Raw genomic sequence first — 27,515 nt, forward strand, 5'->3', positions numbered from 1 at the left:
CAATTTCTCACCCCCTGACACGGCAAAAAGCAGCTTTGACAAACCCAGTCCCGAGTCTAACGGCCATAGACAAAATGTTACAAAAAACCATAGGGGTGGTTGCTTCGGCCATAGAAAATACTGGAAGACGTCTTTCCCCTACACCTGCAATGCTCCCCCCTTCACCATCGGGGAATGCTTCCCTAGCCACTGCTAATTCCCCAGACTCGATGTTAGCATCCTCCTTCGCCGAACTCCCATGCGCGCAGATTGTGCAAGATGGCAGCTCCCTCACCTCCCCTGCACCACCCATTGTGCTTCAGGTGGCCAAAAAGGTACCCAAGGTTCGCCCTAGACCCAAGAAACCGAAAATACACAAAAAACCTCCTAAGACAACTATTGCCCCCCTGCCCGACCCCCAGGCTGACCTAGGCTCCCAATTTTCTACTTTGGCCCCACCGGTTTGGGCTACCCATTTACTAATCAATTTGCAGGCTCAAATGGAACAGCTGATCAATTCTCACTTTAAAATCCTAATCAGTAGAATTGATAAAGTTGTATCTCTAATAAACATTAATCATGGAGGTGGAGACCTGCTACCCTCCTCCTCTGGGAACAACACCGGTAAACTGACCTTAGGTAACTCACTACAGACAAACCAAGGTCCTGGACTCGAGGAGGGTCCTCATCCAGTAAACTTGGTGCAAGAACCGGCTCCGACGACCACGTGTACACACACTCCTAACATTACTGTTGACGGCCCCGTCACTATGTCCAGGGAGCACTCGGGCACACCTACCCTCACCCCCGTGATCTACCCTTAAGTGCAAAAGTCAGCAATAAACAGCAGACAGATCAAGGGCGGGTGCCCCAAAAGCCGGGAATTAAATCTCCAAGCAGGGGAATTCAACATCCACCACCCTGCCCCCAGTTACCCCCCGAGGCCACTCCGTACGTGGTGGTATTAACTGGAGTCCCCTTGCTAATGGGAGACCGAGGCGAGACATGTCTTGAGCTGAAGAATAAAGTAATTTTTTGGCTGAATAGAAATAGACCCTTAACGAGCCCAGGTCAGGGAGAAATTGTATTTGCCAGAAGAGTTAACTGGTTGGGGACCAAACACAAAGACATTGGTGGGAACTGTGTGATTGTTAATTTTAGGGATCCCAGAGCGGTCAACTACATCCTTGACTGGGGAGGACCATGTCACTTGGGTGCAATCAATCCACTCCCCTTGGGGTATTTTTATCCACAGAAATTAGCACCGGGGGGTTATGGCATAACTTATTCCGAGCAAGGTGGCCAGGAGGTAGAATACAATATACCTACAGCCAATAGATTCAGCTCCCTGAACACTGTAGATTGACTATCCCACCAACCTAGCTTAAACGATTTAGTCCTCAAAGTAGTCAGTAGTCCTATGGAGGTGGGAGAGTGGGCGGAGGAGGGTCTACCTCAGGTGGTTCATGGTCTAAAAGTAGCAGGAATATTAACAACTTCAATTAATTTAAACTCAGTTCCCTGCCCCATAGGTGACGGTACTGAACAGGACACTCCTGATGGAATTTCCCCACTAAGGGGTTCCCTCCATCCATACTTAGCCCCCCAAGGGCCGAACCTCGTAAACCATTAATCGGGTCCTGGAATGTAGCAGGGCTTGGTTCTAAGCTAGCGAATACAGATTGGGGCGAGATGATGGACCAGTATGACCCATGTTTGTTTCAAGAGACCTGGATGCTGACTGCCCCCACAAGGGTGGGCTTTGCAACATTTCATATACCGGCTGTACAGGGCCCCAGGGGTAGACCCTCCGGGGGACTGGGCATCTGGGTAGCCACACATCCGGGGTGCTCAGTGAAGGTAATAGATTCCCACTCTCCGGACATTCACTGTGTCGCCCTTAACTATCTCGATGGTTCAACGGTGGTGGTTTTTAACATCTATCTGCGACCCTCCCCCCTTTTTACGGGGTTATCTACGCTAGAGGTCCTTGATGAACTTCTTTCATCTTATTCCACCCCAATACATAGCATCATGGGGGCGACTTCAACTGTCACTTCGAACCCCTAGCAGGGATCCCTTCTGTATCTATAGATGAGGACTCCATCTGGCACATACAGGAACGCCTAATGTATCCGGTTAAACTCTTGACGCCACTGGTACTGCATCTTTATACTGTCTGTTACAGCGTCTGTTACAGCGTCTGGTACTCCAAGTGGCGCTCCCGGTATAGCAGTGCAGAGTGTTGAGGGATTTTCATTGCACCGCCACTGTACCAGCTACAAGCAGCTCCAAGCAGTTCCAACTCACACTCCCCCCACTCCCACTCCCATCTATCGCACCTCTAAGACTGGACATAACTTGTAACTGACGCCACAGAACAGACTGGAAATAGGTGGAAGGAGCAAAGGAGGAAAAGAGCAAAGGACGAGCAAGGGCCGAAAGAGAGAGAGAGAGCACTAAGAAACGATGAAGAGGATCAAGAAGACCAAGACCAATTAAGGAAAGAAGCAAAGAAGTCGGGGAAGTCAAGGGACCAACCACCACCTGCTAATCCTATCAAAAGAACAAGGAGGACAAAAAAGAAACTTAAAAAAGACCTTATGAAGGTCAGTGAGGACGACTTGAGAAAGAAAGGGGAGGAGGAGAAGGAAGAAGCACTCTTGAACTCCGGGACCCCCCTGACCTCTCTACTCACAGGTCCCCAACCCTCTCCAAACAGAAAATTGAGAGGAGCAGCAAGTGTTCCTAACCTGCCCAAGCCTGACTACCATCCAAAATTCTCATTTATTAAAGATGTCGGCTCAGTCATATGTCCAAACAGCCGCAACGCAAGTAGCCTGCCAACCCCGAAGGAGCCCAGCAAGGCCCTTCTCCCAAAGCAGCAAAGGTATCTGGGGATGGAGTCAGGTGCTAAAAGAGAATTAGCCGAAGTTGGAGAAGAGGGGAGCAATATGGCAATATGGAAGGGGCAGCCCACACAAGCATAGCAGAGCCTAATAGGGGGTCCGAAAATGTGGTTCCCTTGAGCCCAAAAATGCAGGGCCAAGAGCAGGATCAGCAAAATGCAATGCCAAAGGTCAATGGGAGGGGAAACAAAAACAAATACGAAAGTGAGTGCCAAGTCCTCCCAACCAGCCCCACTTCCGAAAAGAAAAAATACAGGAAGATGAGCCCTCCAGGTCTAGCAATACCAAAGGACAAGCAGAACCAGCCCCCAACAGGCTCAGGAATCTTAATATGCCAAAAAAGGGTGGCACAATAACCAAAGGATATGGTGATCCTATCCCTCAAGTGGAGTTAGGGCACGACAAGCACATATTCCTAACACTTGACTGCATGGTGATACGGCAAGAGAACACTAAGGTAAAGAAAGATCTCATTATATCGGCTGACACGATAGAGAGAAGGTCTCCACATACATCAATCTCACCGCAATCTACAGTGCAAGAACTGCATGTACCTCTTTCCACTGACCATCAATCTGACCAATAACTCGAGGAACTCAAGAGAAGCTACGCTTCTAGCCAAATTCAAATTCAAACTCTGGGCCCAGTCACCCCACCCACTAAATCATTGCAGACTGCGGACTTTGAATCCTCGTATCACACTCAAGAAGAGTGGGAAGAACTGGTACCCTCCTATTCCGCGGCCCCCCAGGATGAACTCCCAGGTTTGAATGAGAGTGCGCCAAACCCCAAATCCGGCAAGAAAACTTCACAAACACAAGAAGACATTTGGGCATCTCTTTTGCATACAATGCAAATGTCCGTAAACGCCATCCAATATCAATCGGACAAGATGGATCTCCAATTGTCTGTCCCTAATTTGCTTTCAATCTTCGTTGCCAATATTGATGGCAAGTTAGCAGAGCTCAATAATTTGGTAAGAAGGGCGCAAGCAGAGACATAACTAATACAAACCAACTGTTCATGCATAAAAATCAAAGACAAACTGGCTACACTCCCAACGGCAATGGGTAATCTCCTATCAGACATCAGGGATGCTACAAAAAATAATCCACCAAAGGGTTTGGACCAGCCAAAAAACAAAGTATGGCCATTACAGAGCGCAGGCTCCTGGGCACCAAGTCTGGCAACTACAAAGCCGACTCAAGAAGCACAGCAGGAGGGGGAAGCCGCAGACTCAACAAAGAAAGGATTAGACAGGAGCTTAAGGAACAGAGGATGGCAAAAGCCCCCACCTACAACATAATGCTACTGGGTGAAACCCCACAAATTAAAGAATCACAGGAACACCTCCAATTTACAAAACACGGTTGAAAGCAGAGAAGGAAGGGCCGTAACCAAAAGAAAAAAATCCCCGCGTTAAGAGATATGTCAGCCGAGAACTGCAATGAAATAGATACGGATCACGATTTAAGAGAAAACCTGATTCTCGAAGAGAGGCAAAAGACCAAAAATAATACCACATGTAACAGAAAGACGGCCACTAGCGTCACTCGCAAAGAGCAGGACATGTTCAGAGGAGCAATGAAAAAGATTTGTGATCCATGAGCTTAGAAAAAACCCGAACCAGGAAGAGATGCAAAAAGAAAAAAATACCACTCGAAACAGCAAATTTGTCTCTAGCCCGACTCACAGAAATGAAACGAGTCAAGCACAAGGGGCCATAATAACATCAGCAATTATCGCCGACCTAGAGTCAACACAGGCAAAGGAAAACAGCACTGGGTGTCGCAGAGCTCTGAGCGAAGAAAACCATGTCTCAGGGGACATTCCCATCATTCCTCAGGACAGCCCAAAACTCGAGATGGGGCAGGCAGACAGCTCCACAACCGTGTTCTTCCCGGAGTATAAACCAAAGGGCCCGATCGACATCCTAAACAGGGGTAATACACTACGCTTACTGAATTCCATAATTAGCCTAAAAAATATATCCACCAGCGACTTGGAGTTAAGCGTGGGCGAATTTTGCGAATCTCGCGTTCGCGAATTTTGCGGATTTGCGAACTCGCAATCCGCAAAATCCGCGAATTCTTGCGAATTTGCGGATTTTTTTTTTTTTTGTGTTCGCAAGGATTTCTGCCAGTTCGCGAGGGTTTCGTACCAGTTCGCAATTGCGAACTTACATTTCGTCGCGCAACGGTCGCGAATTATGTTGTTTCTACGTCTGGTTCATCATCACAGGTTCCCAGCACCCTCTGTTTCACCACTGCAACCCTCTGTTACATCAATGCCACCCTCTGGTTCATCATTACTGTAGATTATGGGGGGGAAAAGCAAGCACACCAGCCCTGCTTCAACTGAGATGAATTAATTTGGGGTTAGTTTATTAATGTGTCACTGTTTTAAAATTCCAGTCTGGCACCTGCTTCCTTATCTGTAATTTTGCTTTCTGTTGCAGTGCATTTTTTTTCCCCAGGACCTTCTTTGTGGCCTACTTGTAGCTATTGTATGAGCCTGCTGTGAGGGTCAGAGCAGGGTCATACAATTGTTGCAACTAGCAACTGAATTCTGGAGGGGCCCCAGTCAGGAAGCACTACCGGGAATTGTTACTAATGATGAGTTTGAACTCTTGCCCCTGCCGAGTGCTTTCAGTTTTGAAAAACTCGTTTTTCTGCAAGTTCGCGGGGTTCGCGGGGTGCGAACACGCGCGAGATCGGATTCGGAAGCCGCAAATTCGTGCGAATATGCAATTTGTTTTTTTTGCGGCGTGTTAGTTGGCAAGGTTTTGTGCGTTTTTGCGAGCCGCTCGTAGCGCAAGACGCGAAGTTACCCTCGCGGTCGTTCAAGGGCGCAGCCATCTTGTTTGCCTGACGTATTTCCGTTTCCGGGCGCGACGTGTAATCTCGCAAAGTCCGCGGCTTGCCAGTACAGTCTCGCGCGTGTTCGCAAGGAAAATCTCGCGCGAACTTACCCGCGCGGTCGTGAACGGGCGCGGCCATCTTGTTTCTCATTCATTGCTATGGTTCTGGGCATGGTCTTTGTATCCTCTGTCAATCTCTGCCATCCTTTGCTTGTTTGAAGTTTTTTTTGATCTATTTTACTTATTATCTATCCCTCTATTTTTCTATCCCTATATTTTTGTGTTTACTGCTACTTTTGGTTAATTTTATACTACTTTTGTAAACTCTTTTCTTTTCTTCTCTTCCCTATTCTATTTTCTTTATTCCTTTCCGCCCAGACCATGGTGAAGGGAGCCGGGAAGCATCCCGAGAAGGGGAAGGGTCCCGCACCCCGTGTCCGGCTCCCGTGCGGGCGTTTGAGGGGGGAGCTAGTGATGCCACGGGAGATCTTTACCCCGGAGGAGGTGGCCCAACTCATTTTTTATGTTCAGCGCCGCCTCCCCAGGACCATCATGGGAGGCGGCAGGATCAGTGCCGGGTACGGGGCCCGGGAGCGCCGGAAGCGGTGGGAGAAGGTGTGCCAGGCCATTTACCACCACTCTCGGGTCTGGCGCACCTACAACCAGGCCACCCACCGCTGGACGGATGTCCTGACCCGTGAGCGAGATCTGCTCGACCTCCTTGGCCTTGAGATCCCCGGGCTTGGTGAGTAGTAGTAGCTATGTCTTTACTACTATGTTTTCTCCTGCTGTGTTATTATATTGCAAATTTTTGTTTTTTACCAAGAGCAACAATGCTGCTCATTACATTGTAGGTAAATTTTATTTCAAAATCTTCTGTGCATTTCAGGTACACTGCTCTCCTTCTTCTCAGTAGTGTTGCTACTATGCTTATTTGTTTTAGATTTTGTGTTCATTTCATTGGCCTGTGAAATTATGTATGAGTGTAGTTGAAAGAACTGCGTAATGCTACACACTAAGGTTCAGATTTTTAATTACCGGCGCATCCCTGCAAAGTTGCAGGGATGCGCCAGTAATTGTGCGTCACGCCACCATCACCCATGGTGCGCCGTATTTACAATGCGGCGCACCATGGGCCCAAAACGTCACCAAAGCGTTACGCATCTGTGCCGTAAAGGCGGCGCATTGCTGGAGTTGCGTCGCAACGATGGTGCAGCTCCATCAATGCTCTGGGGTGCCCTATCTCCCCAATGCTGCGTCAAGCGGTACGTCTGCTTCCAGCAGGCGCAGGGTTTGAGTCACGCATCATTGTCCTCAAAGTGACTGATTGAAATCTTGTAGATTTCCCTCAGCCACTTTTAGGATGCGTTCCTGCGCAGGAACACCCTCGCTTGCGCCGGAACACCCCTATTGGCGCAGGGCTTTACAACGTGATGCATCTCCCAGATGCGTCACGTTGTTAATATACGCCGCACCATTGCGCCTCTTTTGTGCTGTCGCTGCGTCACAAAAGTCACGCAACAATGGAGCAAAAGAGCCGCAAGGGCCTTCTAAATCAGCCCCTACAGACTCAAGTCCAGTCCTTCCTTTGTACACATGGCGATAAGAAGAAATAGTGGTGGTGGATTAATAGTTTGAGTATTTTAATGACTGGTGAATGTAGTAGGAAACTTTAGTGTTGTCGCTGATCTTCAATCACGATGGACTTTGGCTGTCACTTTGCGTGCTGCGGACTGCTGCCTGCCAATCCTAGGCAAACCTTTTTAGTACTTTGTTTAGTGAGTTACATAGGGTATTTTCCAATTCGACGGTCCGCAAATCAAGCAATACTAAAGTAATGACGTAGTCGACCACATGAGATTGGTCAATAATATATCCCGTGGAGTCGTTACCTATTTGCTATTTCGCAAAAATATTTTGTTACTTTGTTAGTTCTTTTTTAAATGTTTGATTTGGTTGAGAAATATCATCCATGTTTTCTGTTTTTCTTTCTTTCATGTTGTACATCAGCTTCCCCCAGGGGCAAGAGGAGGACACAGGAGGAGGAGGAGGAGGGTGCTGTTGTCGATGCAGGCCAGGACCGGGCAGTCGAGGGCTCCTTTGCTGGCCCCAGTAAGTTTTAATTTTAATATAGAGTACTTATTTTTTCCTAGCGTTCCTCATTCGATTTTTTCTAAATCGTCTTTGATCTTCTTGTAGACAGGATCTAAATTCTTATCCTGCCTCGACTATGACTCCGTGTGGTATTACTAGATTATTCTTATTAGTCTGTCTGTGTAGCTAACTAAGATTGCACATTTGGCATTTCCATTGGACTCCCATTCTAGTCACCAATAGCTGTATGCACTGAGTGTAGTCCTCTGGGATTGTACATAATGTCTTTTCAAGTATTCTAAATGTTTATGCTTTGACCATTGCCAACAATAAAAAGGTGAATGACCACCACCAAGAAATAATAAGATACTACTTTACTTTTGGTTTGGATAGGAGGACAATCCATTCTACTACTGTTGCAGGGACAAATCTGCACAAACAGAACTATGGACACTAAATAATGCATCGCTTAGCTTATCAATTATAATAGGTGCTGTAACTGTTAGACTTTCCACATACCTCAGTGATAACAGACTTTGTAGTTGAACCCCCAATCTCCTTACTGACTAGATAGTGTGGCAGAGTCATTTAGCTCCCAAAGTCACCGATGGCAGAGGCACGGACTCATGCTTGCAAAAATTCGAAAACCTTTAGCTCATCCACTCTAGTCTGGAGGACCAAAAACCACAGAGTCTATTTAAGTTTAAAAGCTTTATTAAAAGTAAACACATTTATTAAATTCAAGTTTGTCATAAAAGTGAACGTGTAACTGAAAATGGAAAAGTGCTTAGTGCTGACGATTAATTGGACACATTTCTTGTGGTCGAGCCGAGCTCTCACCTGGTTTGAACTTGATCCTGCTCGTGTTCTTAGAAGTCAAGGTTCTGTCTGTTAGGAGAAAAAGTGGTGCGTGTTAAAAAGTAAAAAGCAAACATTCATCAGTTGTGCCAAAAAGTGCAGCAAGACAACAGCCTTCCCTGGAAAAGGGACATTTTTACTCTAGAGTACACAGTCAAAAATTATTAAATTGTACACTTTTTTTCACATTTCTTTCTTCCTCCTAGACCAAATATTATATAGTAGTGAGTGGTGTATTCTAACATTATTAAATGTACTTTGTAGGTGGAACATCTGGAGACGGGGCCAGCGCGGAGGTGGTGGCATTGGACGAGGAGGACAACTCTGGGGAGGAGGCGGTGCAAGTGCCGGAAAAGGACATGCCTGTGAGGGTTCACACGGTGGTGGCGGGCAGAGGTAAGCCATACATTCCTTAGTCATTGAGATTGAAGACTGCAGAGTGTGCTTTCTGCACGGGTGTATTATAAAAAAAGCAGGTAGTAGCCTCCTCTAAATGTACTTCGACTTAGCTGTGAAGTTTTTGGCGAGAAGAATCCCAATCAGATCTGAGGTGAACTTGATGGATGGGATGAACGAAAAGCGAAAGAAGGGTGTAAGTAAGTGTGGAAGCACGAGAAATGTAATGATGACTGGCAAAGAAGAATGATATGTGTTTGCTTGGTCCCCGAGGTGGCTGGGAAGGTAAGAAAATGGTATGGTGCATGGCTGGGTGAATGATGAAGCAAGGATGGGTGGAAGGAGAACAGCCTGGGTGGGTGAGACAGAAACTGTATGTGTGCAATATACTTTGAATGGATGGATGCCTGGATCATTCATGGTACTATCTGACTCTTAGATAGCATATGTGAATCTAGAGAGAGTAGACGGTCACTGGATGAACTAAGTGTTACTTTGAAGAGCATGTAACACCGCACCCGCACGTCCGTTCCAGTGTAGGAAAGGCAAGGAAAAGAAGTTGTAACGTTGTCCAAAGACTACCATGAATAGTAGCAGTAGTTTGTATTGCAACTGCAAGCACAGCATATATCCAGTTATTACGGTGGGCACTCCCTACCTCCCTTAATAACTTTAGTTTAGTAGTAGTACGTCATTCATGTGTGGGGGTATCACTGTTCACTCAATAATAAGCAAAGCACCTAAAGTCATCCCATATGTCATCAAATACATCCCATGTGAAGTGATAGATAATCAGATAATTTAGCTTCTTCATTTTCCTTTTCTAATACTCATTTGCACTGTAGGGTGAAAGCTAAATTAATTAAGCAGTAGCCCTTTTAACAGAGTATTCTCAGTGCCACCCGTAATAGAAAAGTAAGAGCTTCACCACCTGCATGTACTGGACCGGTACAGTAACGCAAGTCTGTCTCACTCACCATGGTGTGCGTCTGTTTTTCTCGGGTGCAAGTTCACTGCGCTGGCATTATGCCGGCTTGCATAAGATAACGTACCAATTTTCCTAAACAAGAGAGAAGAAGAAGAATAAGAGTGGTGTACTGTCATAGTCGACTGTAATAGAAGTCCATAGTGCTCGTAGAATTTGTTCCTTAAACTCCCACTAATGTTAGAGCAAGGATGAAGAAGTCGGAGGTTACATAGATACTGTCCTCAATAGTTATGCACTGTGCTTTCAATTTGCTACTTGTACTGTGACAACTTTCTGCTCAATCATTTTGTGTTAATCTTAAGGAGCATTGGTTACAGACTATGTCTTTCTTTTTTCATGTAGTTGCTCCTTCCAAATCCAAGACACCATCAAGGAGGAAGGAGCTGGCTCGAATGGCCCGGCAACGGAGGCTGGATGCCACTGTTGCTGAATATCGGCGGCTGGTGGCCCTGGAGGAGGAGGAGACGCAGTCTGGAACAACAACAACGTCCACTGGGACAGCTGCCTCCTCCTCCGTGCGGGCTGCCAGCCAGCGCAGTGCTCCAGCGGTACGGAGCCGGGCTACCAAAGCCAAACGCCACCGCCCAGCAGCAAAGAAAGCAGCTGCCCCTCACAGGATTTGCAAGGCACACCGGCGCCGCTTATCCCTCAGACTGTCCTACCTGGAGCAGGAGGTCCATAATTATAAGAACGTGGTGGAGGGCCTCCGCTTCGAACTTGCCACCCTCCGCAAGGAGCATGATGCCCTGGCTGCTAATTCCAACAGCACCCTGCCATAGTGTCCCTTGCCCCTTTTTTAGAGACTTTTGGGGGGTGGGAATTGGGAGTTGTGATTTTTGGGGACTTTTGAAGGACAATCGTTGGGGTTAGGGAGGGTCTTGCGGGAGATTCTTTTGTTAGGGCTATAAAAATATACTTTTTGAAACTTTATCTGACCATACCTGTTTTTTACTGCTTTTGAGTCTGGTGGGTGGGGGTTTAACATAACAGTAAGTTTGTTTTCCTGAATAGTCCTAGGACTTTAGTAGTACTACCGTCAATCAAATCTCTCGTCTCTCCTAATACTCCATTATACTACCTCCAACCAAACGCCTATCTTACCTGTAATTTCTGTTTGCAAGTAGGGCTAGGCCCAGGGCTGGCTCCATGGGAAACAGCAAATAAGGTTGGCAATCCTGGGCGGATAAAATTTCCTCATAGCGGTGGTACTAGTGGTGTGACACAGTGGCAGTTGCTTGCCTATGAAAAAAAGAAAATGAAATCTGGTTTGTCCTCCTGAGCAATACAAAGGTACAATACAGAATATAGCAGGTGACAGAAGTACACTAGAACAGTGCCACGTTGTAGCCTAACAAATGTTAAAGTATAACTAATTCGGTTGAAGTTCTTTGACATTAGCCATGGGTCTTTGTCAAGCAGAGTAAGAATATATCCTCGGATTTCTTCACCAGCCTGTTGCTATCACCTTATCCTCCCCAGCAAGTGTGTGGATTTATTGCTGTAATTTAGTCACACATCAATCAAAACCACACAGCCCGGGGGAAGAGGGTTAGGGTTTGAAAAATGGATGGGTACGGGGGTTTTTGGGAAAGGTTTTGGGAGACAAGAAAAAGTAGCACAGCATGGACGAACAATTGTGAACATAAACAAATCTTTGGGTACAAACCTATCCATCAATCTTTGAAAGTGCATACACTACTGTAACTGCATGCACGTCAGTTAAAAGTAAGTAGTACTTTCGACAACTGTGGAAGAAAGAATGCGACAGTACAGGGCGTGGGTGGAAATATTGATAACTATATTCAACATAAGGTCTCTGTAGCCAGATACCTGAGAGCCTTGCTGGTCACTATAAATCCATTCACAACAACACTCAATGGGGTTGGTCTGGAAGGTGTCAGGTTTACTCCCCGTGATCCAGTCGATGCAAATATGGTTCCACCTCCAAATGTCACCAACACCCAGAAGTGTAAACACAGGGTGTTCGAGGCATTAGGCGGGGGAGAAAAATAACAAACTAAAATAAAAAATGTGGGATGGGTAAAGGTAGGGTCAGCAGGGAAAGGATACCTGTAACAGAAGACAAGACAGGCATCAGTGAAGTGCTGTCCTAACATACAAGGGTACTCTCATATAGTCTCACTAAATAGTCTGCAAGTCTCCCGCCTACTCATGGGAAATGTAGTTTCATAGTACGGTAGGCGCTTAGGGGCTGCGTAACCTGACAGAAGGTATAGTAGATAGAAAAGGAGAAATTGCTTTTTTTCTAGGTGTCCCCTCACTCACCAGGGTTGCCCCTTGGTGACATGCTTCATCATTGGGGCCATCCCAGTCCTGTACGGCCTGGGGCGTGCTGCGACTTGCGAATTACGTAGGAGCACTTACAAATGACTATGTGTGGTGCAGATGTGATAGTGGAGTGGACTAAGTGATGTGTTAAGGGATCAATGTAGAAGCAGAGAGAGAGCCAAGAAATGCAGTCACAGTCAGAGAAAAAGGCAAGGGATACTGTATCTATGTGGTTGTAGTGGTCCTGTTGGAAGTGGTAACTAAGTTGCCCGCAGAAAAAAAATCCTCCTATTAGCGGCACTCCTCCATTGCAGCCGACGCTTCGTCCATCGATGTTGGTCACCAGAAGACACCCTGTCCACTGCCTGCCTGATGCTGAATTGTGGCTCGCTACTGTGAAGCCTGACTCCATCCTTTTTTCCCCATTGCAGAGACTGAAACCCGGCCTGTAATTATTCAACGAAAAACAGGAAGTGATATAATATTACAACACCACTGATAAATAAATATAAGGTATGTAGGCTGTGGAGTGCAAAAAGTCACAATTTGTTTTTCCTAGTAGACAGTACAATGTTTTTGAGAGTGCGTACTCTGAGTCACCTTTTGAAGGATAAATAAGTATGGGCAAATTAATGTAGCGGATCTTGCCCCTCAAGCTAGGTGTACTGTAAACTGTGTTTTAGAACAAAATTAGATCTTCCTAGCAGTGCTCCCACCCAGACCCTTACTAAAGCCAGTCGCAAAAATGTAGAAGACCCCCAATCAAATCTCAAAAAACGAGGCCTAGCAGAAAACTGGTGACAAAACTTACTTTGAAAGTAAAAGTAGGCCGAAGTACCCTATTTACCCATTACCCACCGTGGATTGCATTCAAACCACTTGCAAGCAACCAAGCAAAAGTAGCCATAGCCAGCATCGCTCCAAGACTCGAAATCCCCCCCACTCAAACACATGCAATAGAAATACTGCTAACCCTAACGAACCCTAAGTTAAGAATAGTGGCAAAGGCTTTCTTTAACTATGCCAAATCCCCCCTTTCCCACCATGGATTTTCTTCAAATGACTTGCAACCAAAATTACACATTCTCACGAGTGCTCTAAGACCCCAGAACTCAGTTTGAAAAATCTAGAACACCCCGAAACACATGCAATCCTGCTGCTAGGGCTAACCCTAACGAACCCTAAGTTACAAAAAGTGCCAAAACTAAAGGCTTTTCCGCGCGGATTTTGTCCCAACCACTTCTACCCGGTATTAGACCTTCCCAGGAATGCCCCAAGACCCGGCAACCCACCCGCCAAGAAGCGTAACACCCCCAAACAGGCCAAAAGCAAAATCTCATACTTGCAATATTTCTGGGCCTTCGGTCCAAACGCGCTGCGTAGCTAGGCCATAAGTCGGGGTTGGCACGACGGATTTCCTGAAAAGCAAATGCAATCAAGATTAGAGTGTCCCAGCAATGCTCTCAGACCACGAAACTCACCCGCAAACACCAGGAAGCCCCCCAAACAGGCCCCCGAAAACGCTACATAGAGCAAAATGTCAGAAATAGCCAAAAAAAAAATCGGCCTGGATTTTGTCCCAACCACTTCTACCCGGTATTAGACCTTCCCAGGAATGCCCCAAGACCCGGCAACCCACCCGCCAAGAAGCGTAACACCCCCAAACAGGTCAAAAGCAAAATCTCATACTTGCAATATTTCTGGGCCTTCGGTCCAAACGCGCTGCGTAGCTAGGCCATAAGTCGGGGTTGGCACGACGGATTTCCTGAAAAGCAAATGCAATCAAGATTAGAGTGTCCCAGCAGTGCTCCCAGACCACGAAACTCACCCGCAAACAGACGGAACCCCCCCTAAGAGCACCTCAAAGGCAAGCAAGTCATCAAAAACACAAAAAAAATTCCGCCTGGGATTTGGTCCAAAACACTTTTATCCGGTATTAGAGCTTCCCAGTAATGGCCCCAGAGCCGTCAACCCAGGAGAAAACGAGTAGAAGACCCCCAAACAGCCAAAGAGCAAAAGTACAAAAATGGGGACTTAGTCAATTTTTCACAAATTTCCCAAATCACTCCGCGCGCGCTCTGCAGCTAGGCCCTAATTCCCCTCTGCCACCATGGATTTGCTTCAAACCTCTTGCAAAGTAAAGTATATATAGCCAGCAGTGCTCCCAGACCACGAAACTCACCCGCAAACACCAGGAAGCCCCCCAAACAGGCCCCCGAAAACGCTACATAGAGCAAAATGTCAGAAATAGCCAAAAAAAAAATCGGCCTGGATTTTGTCCCAACCACTTCTACCCGGTATTAGACCTTCCCAGGAATGCCCCAAGACCCGGCAACCCACCCGCCAAGAAGCGTAACACCCCCAAACAGGCCAAAAGCAAAATCTCATACTTGCAATATTTCTGGGCCTTCGGTCCAAACGCGCTGCGTAGCTAGGCCATAAGTCGGGGTTGGCACGACGGATTTCCTGAAAAGCAAATGCAATCAAGATTAGAGTGTCCCAGCAATGCTCTCAGACCACGAAACTCACCCGCAAACACCAGGAAGCCCCCCAAACAGGCCCCCGAAAACGCTACATAGAGCAAAATGTCAGAAATAGCCAAAAAAAAAATTGGCCTGGATTTTGTCCCAACCACTTCTACCCGGTATTAGACCTTCCCAGGAATGCCCCAAGACCCGGCAACCCACCCGCCAAGAAGCGTAACACCCCCAAACAGGTCAAAAGCAAAATCTCATACTTGCAATATTTCTGGGCCTTCGGTCCAAACGCGCTGCGTAGCTAGGCCATAAGTCGGGGTTGGCACGACGGATTTCCTGAAAAGCAAATGCAATCAAGATTAGAGTGTCCCAGCAATGCTCTCAGACCACGAAACTCACCCGCAAACACCAGGAAGCCCCCCAAACAGGCCCCCGAAAACGCTACATAGAGCAAAATGTCAGAAATAGCCAAAAAAAAAATCGGCCTGGATTTTGTCCCAACCACTTCTACCCGGTATTAGACCTTCCCAGGAATGCCCCAAGACCCGGCAACCCACCCGCCAAGAAGCGTAACACCCCCAAACAGGTCAAAAGCAAAATCTCATACTTGCAATATTTCTGGGCCTTCGGTCCAAACGCGCTGCGTAGCTAGGCCATAAGTCGGGGTTGGCACGACGGATTTCCTGAAAAGCAAATGCAATCAAGATTAGAGTGTCCCAGCAATGCTCTCAGACCACGAAACTCACCCACAAACAGACGGAACCCCCCCTAAGAGCACCTCAAAGGCAAGCAAGTCATCAAAAACACAAAAAATTTTCCGCCTCGGATTTGGTCCAAACCACTTTTAGTGCTTCCCAGCAATGGCCCCAGACCCGTCAACTCACCTGCAAAGAGGTAGAACAACACCCCCACAAGTGCTGAGTCTTTCTTCATTGGGCGTAAACCAGCCCTCTGCTTTGATGGAAATAGGAGTCTGGAGGATAGAGGAGCATGTTCTTCTGAACTTGTGAACCTGAGGAATGCAGACTGCGGCACCTTCAAATAAATTAGCAAACAAGTGAAGACAGTTCTGCTGATGGGCTTGTTTTTGTGATTATCTGATTAAAGTTTGAATTATATTAACTGTGCACAACAAAGAAAGACAGACACACAGGAATAAAAGTGAATAAGGATGAAAAAGAAAGTTATTGATTCGTTGTCTCATTTTCAGGGCTCGAAGTCGGTATCACGGTCCAGGAATAAGAATAAGGCTTTGTCATCATTCTCTGCGAATTCAGCCAGGGTGAGGTCAGTGCCACCTGACAGAGTAGAAATTCCCTCATCTATGTTGCTGGCCACCTCCTCTTCATCCGGCACGCTCTCTCGTACTCTTATATCTGGTGGTATGAGGTGCTGATTCATCTTGATCATTGTTAACCTCTCCACATTTTTGGGCGAGAGGCGGCTCCGTTTGGGAGTTACAATCCCACCAGCCGCACTGAAAACCCGTTCAGAAGACACACTTGCGAGTGGGCAAGACAAGTAGTTTAAAGCCAGGTTGGTGAGCTGTGGCCACAATTCTTTTTTCCCATGCCAATACGCCAATGGGTCAGAATTAACATAGACCTCTGTGGAGTCATTCAGATAGTCCTTCACCATCGACTCAAGGTCCTCCTCCAAGGTTCCTCCACTTTGCGTAGCTCTTGCTGTGCCTCTGACCTTTTGAGAACCAAACCCACGCAGAGCTAGCCAATCCTCTTCAGCCTCCAATGTTTCTGTTGTCTTTCGTGCAGATGATCCGGTTGCCGGTGTCTTTAACGGCTGAGAGGTCACTTGTGCCACAGCCACAGGTGCAGAAGTGGATTGTTTTGACTGGGGATGGCCTGCTGATGTACTGCCATTTCCTTCAATTTCCAGCCGTTCTGTTTCAAACTTCTTGGCTGACAAGGCTAGCCAACGTTTGTACTTTGTAACATCTTCATCACCAAAAGGAAAGAATGCTCTGCCTGCCAGCGCCTTTTTGTAGCGTGGATCCAGAATAGTAGCACAAATGTAATGCTGTTCTGAGTGGATCTTTTGAAGACGTTCATCACCTTGTAGGAGCTCTAATAATTGCTCAGCCAGAAGCAAAGAGTCTTTCTTTTTGTCATCTTTTCCAAACACAGAACACACCTCCTTCAGTTGGTCCTCCAGCATGTACAACAATGGGATAGCTTTTCCCAAATTAGAGTCCTCCTTGCTGACTGCACGCGTGAAGACCTCAAAAGGACGAAGCATGCGTGTTAGGCTTTCAACTATGTTCCATTGCGGCCCACCCATCCTCAGCTCCTCTATACCCTCTTTCAAGAAATATTGATCGAGTTGCGTATACTGCTCATACAGACGCTCAAGCATGTAGAAGGTTGAGTTCCAACGTGTTACCACCTCCTGGATGAGTGCTTTCACTGGCATTTGACATTGATATAGCATGCTCCTCAGCTGCTTCCGGGCCTTAAAAGAATGCCTGAAATGCTTGCAAATTTTTCGGCAGTTCTCCAATACACTGTACGCTGCACTGCGTTTATTACCCAAGAATTTTTGGACAACCAGGTTTATACAGTGCGCCAAACACGGCACTCTGAAATAGTAACCGTCCCTCATGGCCTTAACTATATTGGAGCCATTGTCCGTGGAAACATAACCAACCTTGCGTTTTAGTGGGGACAGACAGTTAAGGACCTTTGTGTTAAAGACATCCAAAATGTTTTCTGCTGTGTGACGTTTCTCCAAACCAAACATGGCTAGTGTTGCATGTTTCCGAGCACCTTTAAAAACAATGTTAGTGTCAACACCTGAGTTTAGCTTTGCTTTAGCCCCTGAAAAAGAGACCCAGTGTGCAGTGATGCACATGTAATCAGCGCCTGCGCCACTGGTCCACATGTCTGTTGTCAGATGTATAGTGTGAACAGCACTCTTCTGCAAAGCTGCCCCAATCACCTTCAGAACATCTTCATGTAGTGCTGGAACCGCAACTCGTGCAAAATAGAACCGGCTAGGAACCTTCCATTTAGGGCAGAGCGCTGTCACTAATTCTAGAAAACCAACCCCTTCTACAAAAGAAAAAGGGAGAAGGTCCAGAGCTAGCATTTTAGCCAGCTTAGTGTTATACAGACGGGTCATTGGGTGGTTGCGTTCATATTGCGCTTCTGTAAACAACATCTTTTTAATGTTGCCCTGGACCAAGGATTTACGGGATGATGATGATCTCTTCGACCCAGTTACGCTCGCTGATGAACTTTTCCGCATTGATGTCTCACTCTCTCCCACACTCTTAGTGTGGCTCCCATGGGGTGTGCTGCTGACAGGGGAACTGGGTTTAAGTGAAGTGTTTGAATCGTCTTCTACCTCCTCGTCATCACCAGATGAAAAAACAACGTTTTCATTGCGTGCAATTGCGGCTTCCTTGATCGTGTGTAGGTGCGCAAACCATTGGACATCGTGCGTTCTCCTAAGATGACCTCTCTGGCCTCCGGTACCATAGTTGGAACCCAACTTACCACGACTAACTCGAAGCTTACAAATGCTACAAATGGCTATGTTTTCATTTTTTGGGCAAACACTAAAGAAGTCCCAAACTGGAGACTTGAAATGTCTTCGGGGGGCAGAGGAGGCGGCGATACTGGTGGTGGTGGTCCTGTTGCTAATGGCAGATGAAGTGGAGGATGTGGATTGCCGAACTTCAGTACGTTTTGCACTTTCACCACCACGAATTGAGGTCGAGGACGAGGTGGGTACCTTCTTGCGAGGAGAAATATGGAAGCGGTAGGTTTTGGTGTACTACTTAACTCCAAATCTAATGATTCCATTTCCATTGCCTCCTCGCCGACATCATCATCACGCTCAGCAGCTTCTCGGGATAGGGTCAAAATGTCTCTTTGCTGCATGCCCGGTGGGGCTGCAGTGACCTTTGTGATGACTGGCTCGTCGTCATCGTGAGAGGCTTCATCACCAGCAGTATCTGTCACTTCTTGTTGAGCCTCATCACACTCCATAGGTTTGAGTTTTTGGACGACCTTCCTTTTACGCTTAGGTACCGGTGTCAGATCATGGTGTGCCTCTGCCTCACTGTCAGACCGCAGTTGTGGTTCCCAAGACAGATCACTTGCACCAGAACGAGGTGGGCTTGAAGAAGATGTAGACACCCCCCTTGATCTTTTCCTTGCTAGGGATGTGGAAGACAATGAATGATCATCAGGAGGAGTGGCTTCCAATGATACCTCGGCTTCATTGTCGATTTCCAAATGTGCCCCTACTTCGGGAGGAACAACTATTGTGGGCACTTGTGAACCTCCATGCACCTTTGCCCTGCGCATCTCCTTTTGCTGCCTCTCCTTCCACATGTACTTGGGCGTGTACTTGCACATGGTGTTGTTGTTGCGGCTGTGGTTGTTCAACACTTGTCAGATGAGTTACAACAACCTGTGTTGATTCAGGGACATTGCTGCTACTTTCTTGCGATGAGCCAACATCACTGATCGATGGTGATTGGAGAAGTACACTGACTGCCTCTGAAGCACTCAAGGGCTTTGACTTAAGTTGGCGTGGTGGTGGAGGCACTGAACCCAATGGAGCAGGGGTGCTGCTCCCAGCTTGGTCCCCAGCAGATCCTGCTGCTGCAGGCGTACTTTTTTTTTTGCTCCCAAAAAAAGTGGCGGGTGGCACACCAGCCTCCTTGGTAACTTGCTTCTTCTGCTCCTTACTAGCAACTTTCTTGCTAGAGGAGCTACGGAGAACTTTCTTTGGGGGCGGGCCATCTTCTTCAGAGCAGGTCAGACAGCAGGCCGCAGTTGCAAGAATTGTAGAGTTGTCTGAGGCCAGACGTGACGTCGCGTGACGTTATGCTGCACACACACACCGCTGCAGGACTTCTTCCAGGCACTGGTGGTTCTCTTGAGTCTTGTGCACCTAAAAAAAATGGAAGACAGAGGAACATCAGTTCAGTTATAGAGCACCAAAAAATCGAAAAACACTGCAAAATCAGCACAATCCCAATCCATCCATGCCCTCCATAATGTTTAAATTCAAGACAACCCACAGAAAGACTAGGCCCATGCAAGACTCACTACCCCTGGGCATAAATAAAGGTTGAAAAGTAGGCAAAATGGTTGGAGGCCTAACAACAAAGCCTGCATTTAAAATGGCCACTTGCCTGCCAGCACATGGCCAGTGCCTGTAGCTGCACTCAAAATGGCCACCAGCCACATGGCATGTCCCTCCCCATGAACACCCCCAAAAATCGAAAAACACTGCAAAATCAGCACAATCCCATTCCATCCATGGCCTCCATGATGTTTAAATTCAAGACAGCCCACAGAAAGACTAGGCCCATGCTAGACTCAAATACCCCTGGTGAAAAGGCCACAAGTACATGCCCAAAAATCGAAAAACACTGCAAAATCAGCACAATCCCATTCAATCCATGGCCTCCATGATGTTTAAATTCAAGACAACCCACAGAAATACTAGGCCCATGCAAGACTCACTACCCCTGGGCATAAATAAAGGTTGAAAAGTAGGCAAAATGGTTGGAGGCCTAACAACAAAGCCTGCATTCAAAATGGCCACTTGCCTGCCAGCACATGGCCAGTGCCTGTAGCTGCACTCAAAATGGCCACCAGCCACATGGCATGTCCCTCCCCATGAACACCCCCAAAAATCGAAAAACACTGCAAAATCAGCACAATCCCATTCCATCCATGGCCTCCATGATGTTTAAATTCAAGACAGCCCACAGAAAGACTAGGCCCATGCTAGACTCAAATACCCCTGGTGAAAAGGCCACAAGTACAGGCCCAAAAATCGAAAAACACTGCAAAATCAGCACAATCCCATTCAATCCATGGCCTCCATGATGTTTAAATTCAAGACAACCCACAGAAATACTAGGCCCATGCAAGACTCACTACCCCTGGGCATAAATAAAGGTTGAAAAGTAGGCAAAATGGTTGGAGGCCTAACAACAAAGCCTGCATTCAAAATGGCCACTTGCCTGCCAGCACATGGCCAGTGCCTGTAGCTGCACTCAAAATGGCCACCAGCCACATGGCATGTCCCTCCCCATGAACACCCCCAAAAATCGAAAAACACTGCAAAATCAGCACAATCCCATTCCATCCATGGCCTCCATGATGTTTAAATTCAAGACAGCCCACAGAAAGACTAGGCCCATGCTAGACTCAAATACCCCTGGTGAAAAGGCCACAAGTACAGGGCCAAAAATCGAAAAACACTGCAAAATCAGCACAATCCCATTCCATCCATGGCCTCCATGATGTTTAAATTCAAGACAGCCCACAGAAAGACTAGGCCCATGCTAGACTCAAATACCCCTGGTGAAAAGGCCACAAGTACAGGCCCAAAAATCGAAAAACACTGCAAAATCAGCACAATCCCATTCAATCCATGGCCTCCATGATGTTTAAATTCAAGACAACCCACAGAAATACTAGGCCCATGCAAGACTCACTACCCCTGGGCATAAATAAAGGTTGAAAAGTAGGCAAAATGGTTGGAGGCCTAACAACAAAGCCTGCATTCAAAATGGCCACTTGCCTGCCAGCACATGGCCAGTGCCTGTAGCTGCACTCAAAATGGCCACCAGCCACATGGCATGTCCCTCCCCATGAACACACCCAAAAATCGAAAAACACTGCAAAATCAGCACAATCCCATTCAATCCATGGCCTCCATGATGTTTAAATTCAAGACAACCCACAGAAATACTAGGCGCATGCAAGACTCACTACCCCTGGGCATAAATAAAGGTTGAAAAGTAGGCAAAATGGTTGGAGGCCTAACAACAAAGCCTGCATTCAAAATGGCCACTTGCCTGCCAGCACATGGCCAGTGCCTGTAGCTGCACTCAAAATGGCCACCAGCCACATGGCATGTCCCTCCCCATGAACACCCCCAAAAATCGAAAAACACTGCAAAATCAGCACAATCCCATTCCATCCATGGCCTCCATGATGTTTAAATTCAAGACAGCCCACAGAAAGACTAGGCCCATGCTAGACTCAAATACCCCTGGTGAAAAGGCCACAAGTACAGGCCCAAAAATCGAAAAACACTGCAAAATCAGCACAATCCCATTCCATCCATGGCCTCCATGATGTTTAAATTCAAGACAGCCCACAGAAAGACTAGGCCCATGCTAGACTCAAATACCCCTGGTGAAAAGGCCACAAGTACAGGCCCAAAAATCGAAAAACACTGCAAAATCAGCACAATCCCATTCAATCCATGGCCTCCATGATGTTTAAATTCAAGACAACCCACAGAAATACTAGGCCCATGCAAGACTCACTACCCCTGGGCATAAATAAAGGTTGAAAAGTAGGCAAAATGGTTGGAGGCCTAACAACAAAGCCTGCATTCAAAATGGCCACTTGCCTGCCAGCACATGGCCAGTGCCTGTAGCTGCACTCAAAATGGCCACCAGCCACATGGCATGTCCCTCCCCATGAACACACCCAAAAATCGAAAAACACTGCAAAATCAGCACAATCCCATTCAATCCATGGCCTCCATGATGTTTAAATTCAAGACAACCCACAGAAATACTAGGCCCATGCAAGACTCACTACCCCTGGGCATAAATAAAGGTTGAAAAATAGGCAAAATGGTTGGAGGCCTAACAACAAAGCCTGCATTCAAAATGGCCACTTGCCTGCCAGCACATGGCCAGTGCCTGTAGCTGCACTCAAAATGGCCACCAGCCACATGGCATGTCCCTCCCCATGAACACCCCCAAAAATCGAAAAACACTGCTAAATCAGCACAATCCATTCCATCCATGGCCTCCATGATGTTTAAATTCAAGACAGCCCACAGAAAGACTAGGCCCATGCACCACTCACTACCCCTGGTCAGGGCCCCAACAACAGGTCAAAAATCGAAAAACACAAAATTTTACAAAAAAAAAAAATCGAAAAACACAGAAAAATCAGCACAATCCCAATTCATCTATGGCCTCCATGATGTTTAAGTTCAAGACAACCCACAGAAAGAATCAGTCCACCCACCACTGAGTACCCCTGGGCAAAAGGCCCCAAAACAGCCCAAAAATCGAAAATCCCAAAATTTTAGTTGCAGCAACTGTAATGCCCCAAACAAACTTACTTGTAAAATTTCTAATCCAACAGTGATCCAAAGAAAGTCAAAAAGGCCTCAAATCCAAAGATCCAGCAGCATCCACAAAAAGTAATCCTTCCAGGTCCACATCCAAATGAAAAGTGACCAGGAGATGGACAAAGCACTGGGAGGAGCCTGCTGAACAGGAACAGGAAGTTGAAGACTATGGGGCACTTCCTTCCTCCCACCCCCCTGCCCCCCTCCCCAAAATGGACTCCTCGCTAAAAAAGTGCAGGCAAATGTCAAACTAAGGAGTTATTCACATAAAAATCATCATTTCTAGAAGGTTTATGCTGCTTGCTGGTGGATTTCTTGTGCAGAATTGCAAATTTATATTTTCGCGCGCCTTATCTCAAATCTCGCAATTGCGAAGTACCGCGAGACGTGATCTCGCCGTACTCGCGTTCACAAACTATCGCTGGCAAGCCGCGATGACGTAATCGCGCTCGCCAATTCCCGCGGGATCACACAGCAAGATCCAAAATGGCGCAGCACTCGCAAACTATCGAAAAAAACAACTCGGCAAACGATGATAAACGCCGCGCGCCGCAAAAATTGTATCACCAACGCCGCGCGCCGCCAAAAAAATCCGCTGCGTGCGAATTTGCGGATTTTGCGGGAAATCCGCAAATCTCGCGGATTGCGGATTTCCCGAAAATCCGCAAAATCCGCGAGCGGAACGGATTTTCCGCCCATGCTTACTTGGAGTCAGTCAAGTTCATAGAAATATTGGATCGCCCAGGGGCTGAAGCAACAAAAACAGTTTGGTCAAGCGCAGAAGTGGCTCAGAGACTACTAAAAGAACAAGCCAAGTTCAACACCTGGGGTATAAAGCTCCAACCATTCTCAAAACCAAGATACCCTGACCCACTGGTACCTGACAGTGAACAACGGGAAGAGAACGGTCAACCCGATTCAAATCCATGACCACTTTCGGTACTGCGTGGGGCTCACAGCAATACCCCCGAAATCCCAGATCACAGAGAGCGACGGAATAAAAGATGATTCATCACGAAAAGCCCTGCCTATCAAGACTGGATCTGGCTCTCTAGGACTATAAATGTAAAAATAGAAAACCAAAGACAAAATAAGTACAAAGACGAGAACTCTTCCAGCACTCTTAACCTGTTCTCTTGGAACATCAACGTCGTAGGTGATAAGTTTCCCGACACAGAACTTTATACCTATCTGAAAAGATTTGAAATCATTGCACTGCAAGAAACATTGTCCGATTATCCGCCGGCACTTCCTGGCTATAATCTGAATTTCATTCCTCCCTTGCAAAATGCACGGTTTGGTCATAAAAAGGGCGGCCTTGCCATATATAGTTATATAGGGAACATTTATGCAGTAGCGCCCCTCGCAAATAAACTAAAGCCGCCAAATGCAATGCAAGTGATACAAAATTCTTCTAGGGGGAGGGCCGAAAGGGAAGATATCATTTTGATAAACCTCTATCTACATCCTCGCAAAAAAAACTAGTGGAGCACAGCAGCTGAAGGAAGAGCTCACAAAACTATAAAACGTTGAGTACAAACAGTTGGATTATCGGTGGGGATTTCAATCTAAATATGCTCAGCAACCCAACTACAGATATCACTTATGAAGAGGATCCATTCGCTTGGGAGACAAACTCTCAAGATAACACCTCTGGAGGCAGAAGCTCAAAAACAGCATGGAGACTTCTTCCATCATTAGAAGAATTGGGCTTCCGAGCAGATAATGGCATATTCTCAGGGGACCGCCCTCAAGCAGCAACCTTTCACAGTACAACGGCCAGTTCCACAGTTGATTTTACATTCCTTTCATGTAGTTTGTATCAAAGGGCAAGGGATTTCCACATTGGCTCCCTAGACTACAGCCACTATCTGCCCCGGGAAGTCACGATCAATGCCATTCCAATACTAAACCTTCCTACAGCTAATGCACACAGGATAAAATACACTGAGAACGAGAGGCGGGTAAAATGCAGAACGGATGACCCACAAAGTCTCCTATTCCAAGCTAAACAGGTATTAGGTGAAGTGCAAACAGGAACAACAGATCTGATTGACAGCTGGGAGGTGTTTACAAGAACATTACGAAATAAAACAGGAACAAAAAAGGGCAACAGTAATGCTGAAGGGGCGGTCAAGGTTATGAGGCATAAAAGCAATTTAAATTTCTGAAATAACACTCATGTAAAAAAACTTAAGACCTTTATCAATCAAACACTGCGAAGACTGAGGATAGACCCTGCCGCTCAACAAGAACTGGGACGACTCAAGGGCGACCGCAGGAAGTTGATTTGGGGACTTGACCCCTTCTGTGCTCCCGTCTGCCATTGGCCGACGGGAGCACTACCTCCCCAGAAACCTTCTTTCGCAAAATCTAATAAAGTTGAACATACCGCCACTGCTCTTAAATCAACTAATACTCCTGCATAGTGACACGTGGGTGCAAGTTAAACCAGGTAATAGAGAATATCTATTGAGGAAGATTCCAACAAGCACAGGGGTTAAACCAGGCTGTGTGCTAGCCCCAACACTTTTTAATCGATTTATGGGAGAGCCATCAACTCTGCTGAACGAAACCAACTCGCACGCACCCAGTCTAGGTGGTACCCAGCTGTCTTATCTTTTCTACGATTACAACCCGGCACTCATTAGCCGTAACCCTGTAGGCTTACAGCGGCTTTTGGACATAACGTCACGATATTCTGCAACAAATATGGTTAGCATTAACCAAGAGAAAACCAAAGTCATGAGCATGAACACCCATAGAAAGAGAATAACAAATAACTGGTTCTTGGCATCAAGGAAGCTGTACATCGTTTGTGAATACAGATATTTGGGTGTTATTATAGACGACAAGGGCAATTTCAAGCCACAATGCTATGCCATAAAAAGAGAGGTCTAATGACTGCAGTGGTTTTAAGAAACTTAAAAAAACAAGATAATTTGTCTAAGCCTCCTTCCTCTTATTAAGGTGAGCCAAGCAACACTAATTGCAGCCATTACTTATGGCAGTGAAGCTATGAGAGGGAGGGACGCTGCTACAGTTGATGGCACCGTAGCAAGAGCACTGCGCACGATCTTTGGCTTGCCAAGTTACACATCTCCCACACAGATGAGCCTTGAATTCGGGCTCCCAAGAGAAGAGCTGGCATGCAAAGGATCATATATAAAAAGCTGGCACAAAATAAGCAGGGGAGAACCGAAAACACTAAGGGGCATATTACCAAGCAATAGCGATAATTATCGCTACTGCTTGGTTAGAGACAAAAATTTACAGCTGAGCTGCGGCTATTTTTATCGCAGATAAACCTTGGTATTAAAAATCGGCCGCAATGCATAAATATCGCTGAAAATTCAGCGATATTCATGCATTATCAAGCCAATGCTCTTAGCCATGTTATCCACCTCCCATTGGATAACATGAATATCTCCAAAAGCTGGTAATAGGAGATAGCGATGTTAGCACCCCCACTTTGCATGTCATTAGTGATAAATATCACTGACATGCAAAGTGGGGCCCAAGATGGTCGCTATCTCCTACTAGCTGTCGCTAACTGGTGTTAGCGACAGCTAGGTAATAGGGAGATAATTTTATCTCCGCTTTCTTGGCTTTTAAAGCCGAAAAAGCGGAGATAAACCCCCTTGATAATATGCCCCTAAATGCTCTCCTGTGGGGAGCTACAAACCAAAGAAACTTGCCATGCAAGGCTTTATTTGGAGGCCGCCATCAACCAGCTGGGACTACGACAGCTTTGGGAAGTCCCAGGGGCCCCGGCAGGCTTCAAAAAAGTAGTAAACAAGACTGTCAGGAAAGAATCACTCTGGCAGGATAAAGCGTCCCTTGAGAGCATGCACATGGCTGGCTTACAGTACAATCCTACACTAAACCTTTGACCCAAGGATACCACCAGACTGGCTTCTCAAAAAAAAACTAAAGAGACATTTTTGAAATTGCGCCTAGGGCTGCTGCCCTCGGAAAATCATCTACTGCCTTGGCTACGGGCTCAGACACCAGCAAAGTGTGGTCTTTGTGGTGAAAGTGAAGAAAACATAGTGCATCTGATAACTATTTATAGGGAACTAATACAAGAACGACGGGCCCACCTGAGACCGTTCTTCAACAGAAAATGGATACGGTCTTGCAGACAAGCGGTGCTGGCATGCTTTTGCAGCGACAACATCCAACTGAGCTGCCGGATGGTAAAATTCCTAGCAGCCACCGAAGCTGGCCTTAAAAAAACAAAAAGAACTTCAAGGAGATAGGAGTATGGATGCAGAGGAGAACATACCTTCATGACCCACATGGAGAAAAACTCCTGAATACCCCAGCGAAGATACAGGAAGTACAGCGTCCGCAATTGGAGCTTTTTGATCCAAGACACTTCATCTGAAGGGACAATGGCCGCGACCTTAAATTTACACTGTTTTAATGAATGTTTCTTGGAATCACATGTTTCAAACTTTTGATTGACCGAAATAAGGATAGTTTAAGATCATGCGGTGGTTTATCTCATGCCG

This window comes from Lissotriton vulgaris, chromosome 8, assembly GCF_964263255.1.
Source record: "Lissotriton vulgaris chromosome 8, aLisVul1.2, whole genome shotgun sequence".
Classification (NCBI taxonomy): Eukaryota; Metazoa; Chordata; class Amphibia; order Caudata; family Salamandridae; genus Lissotriton; species Lissotriton vulgaris.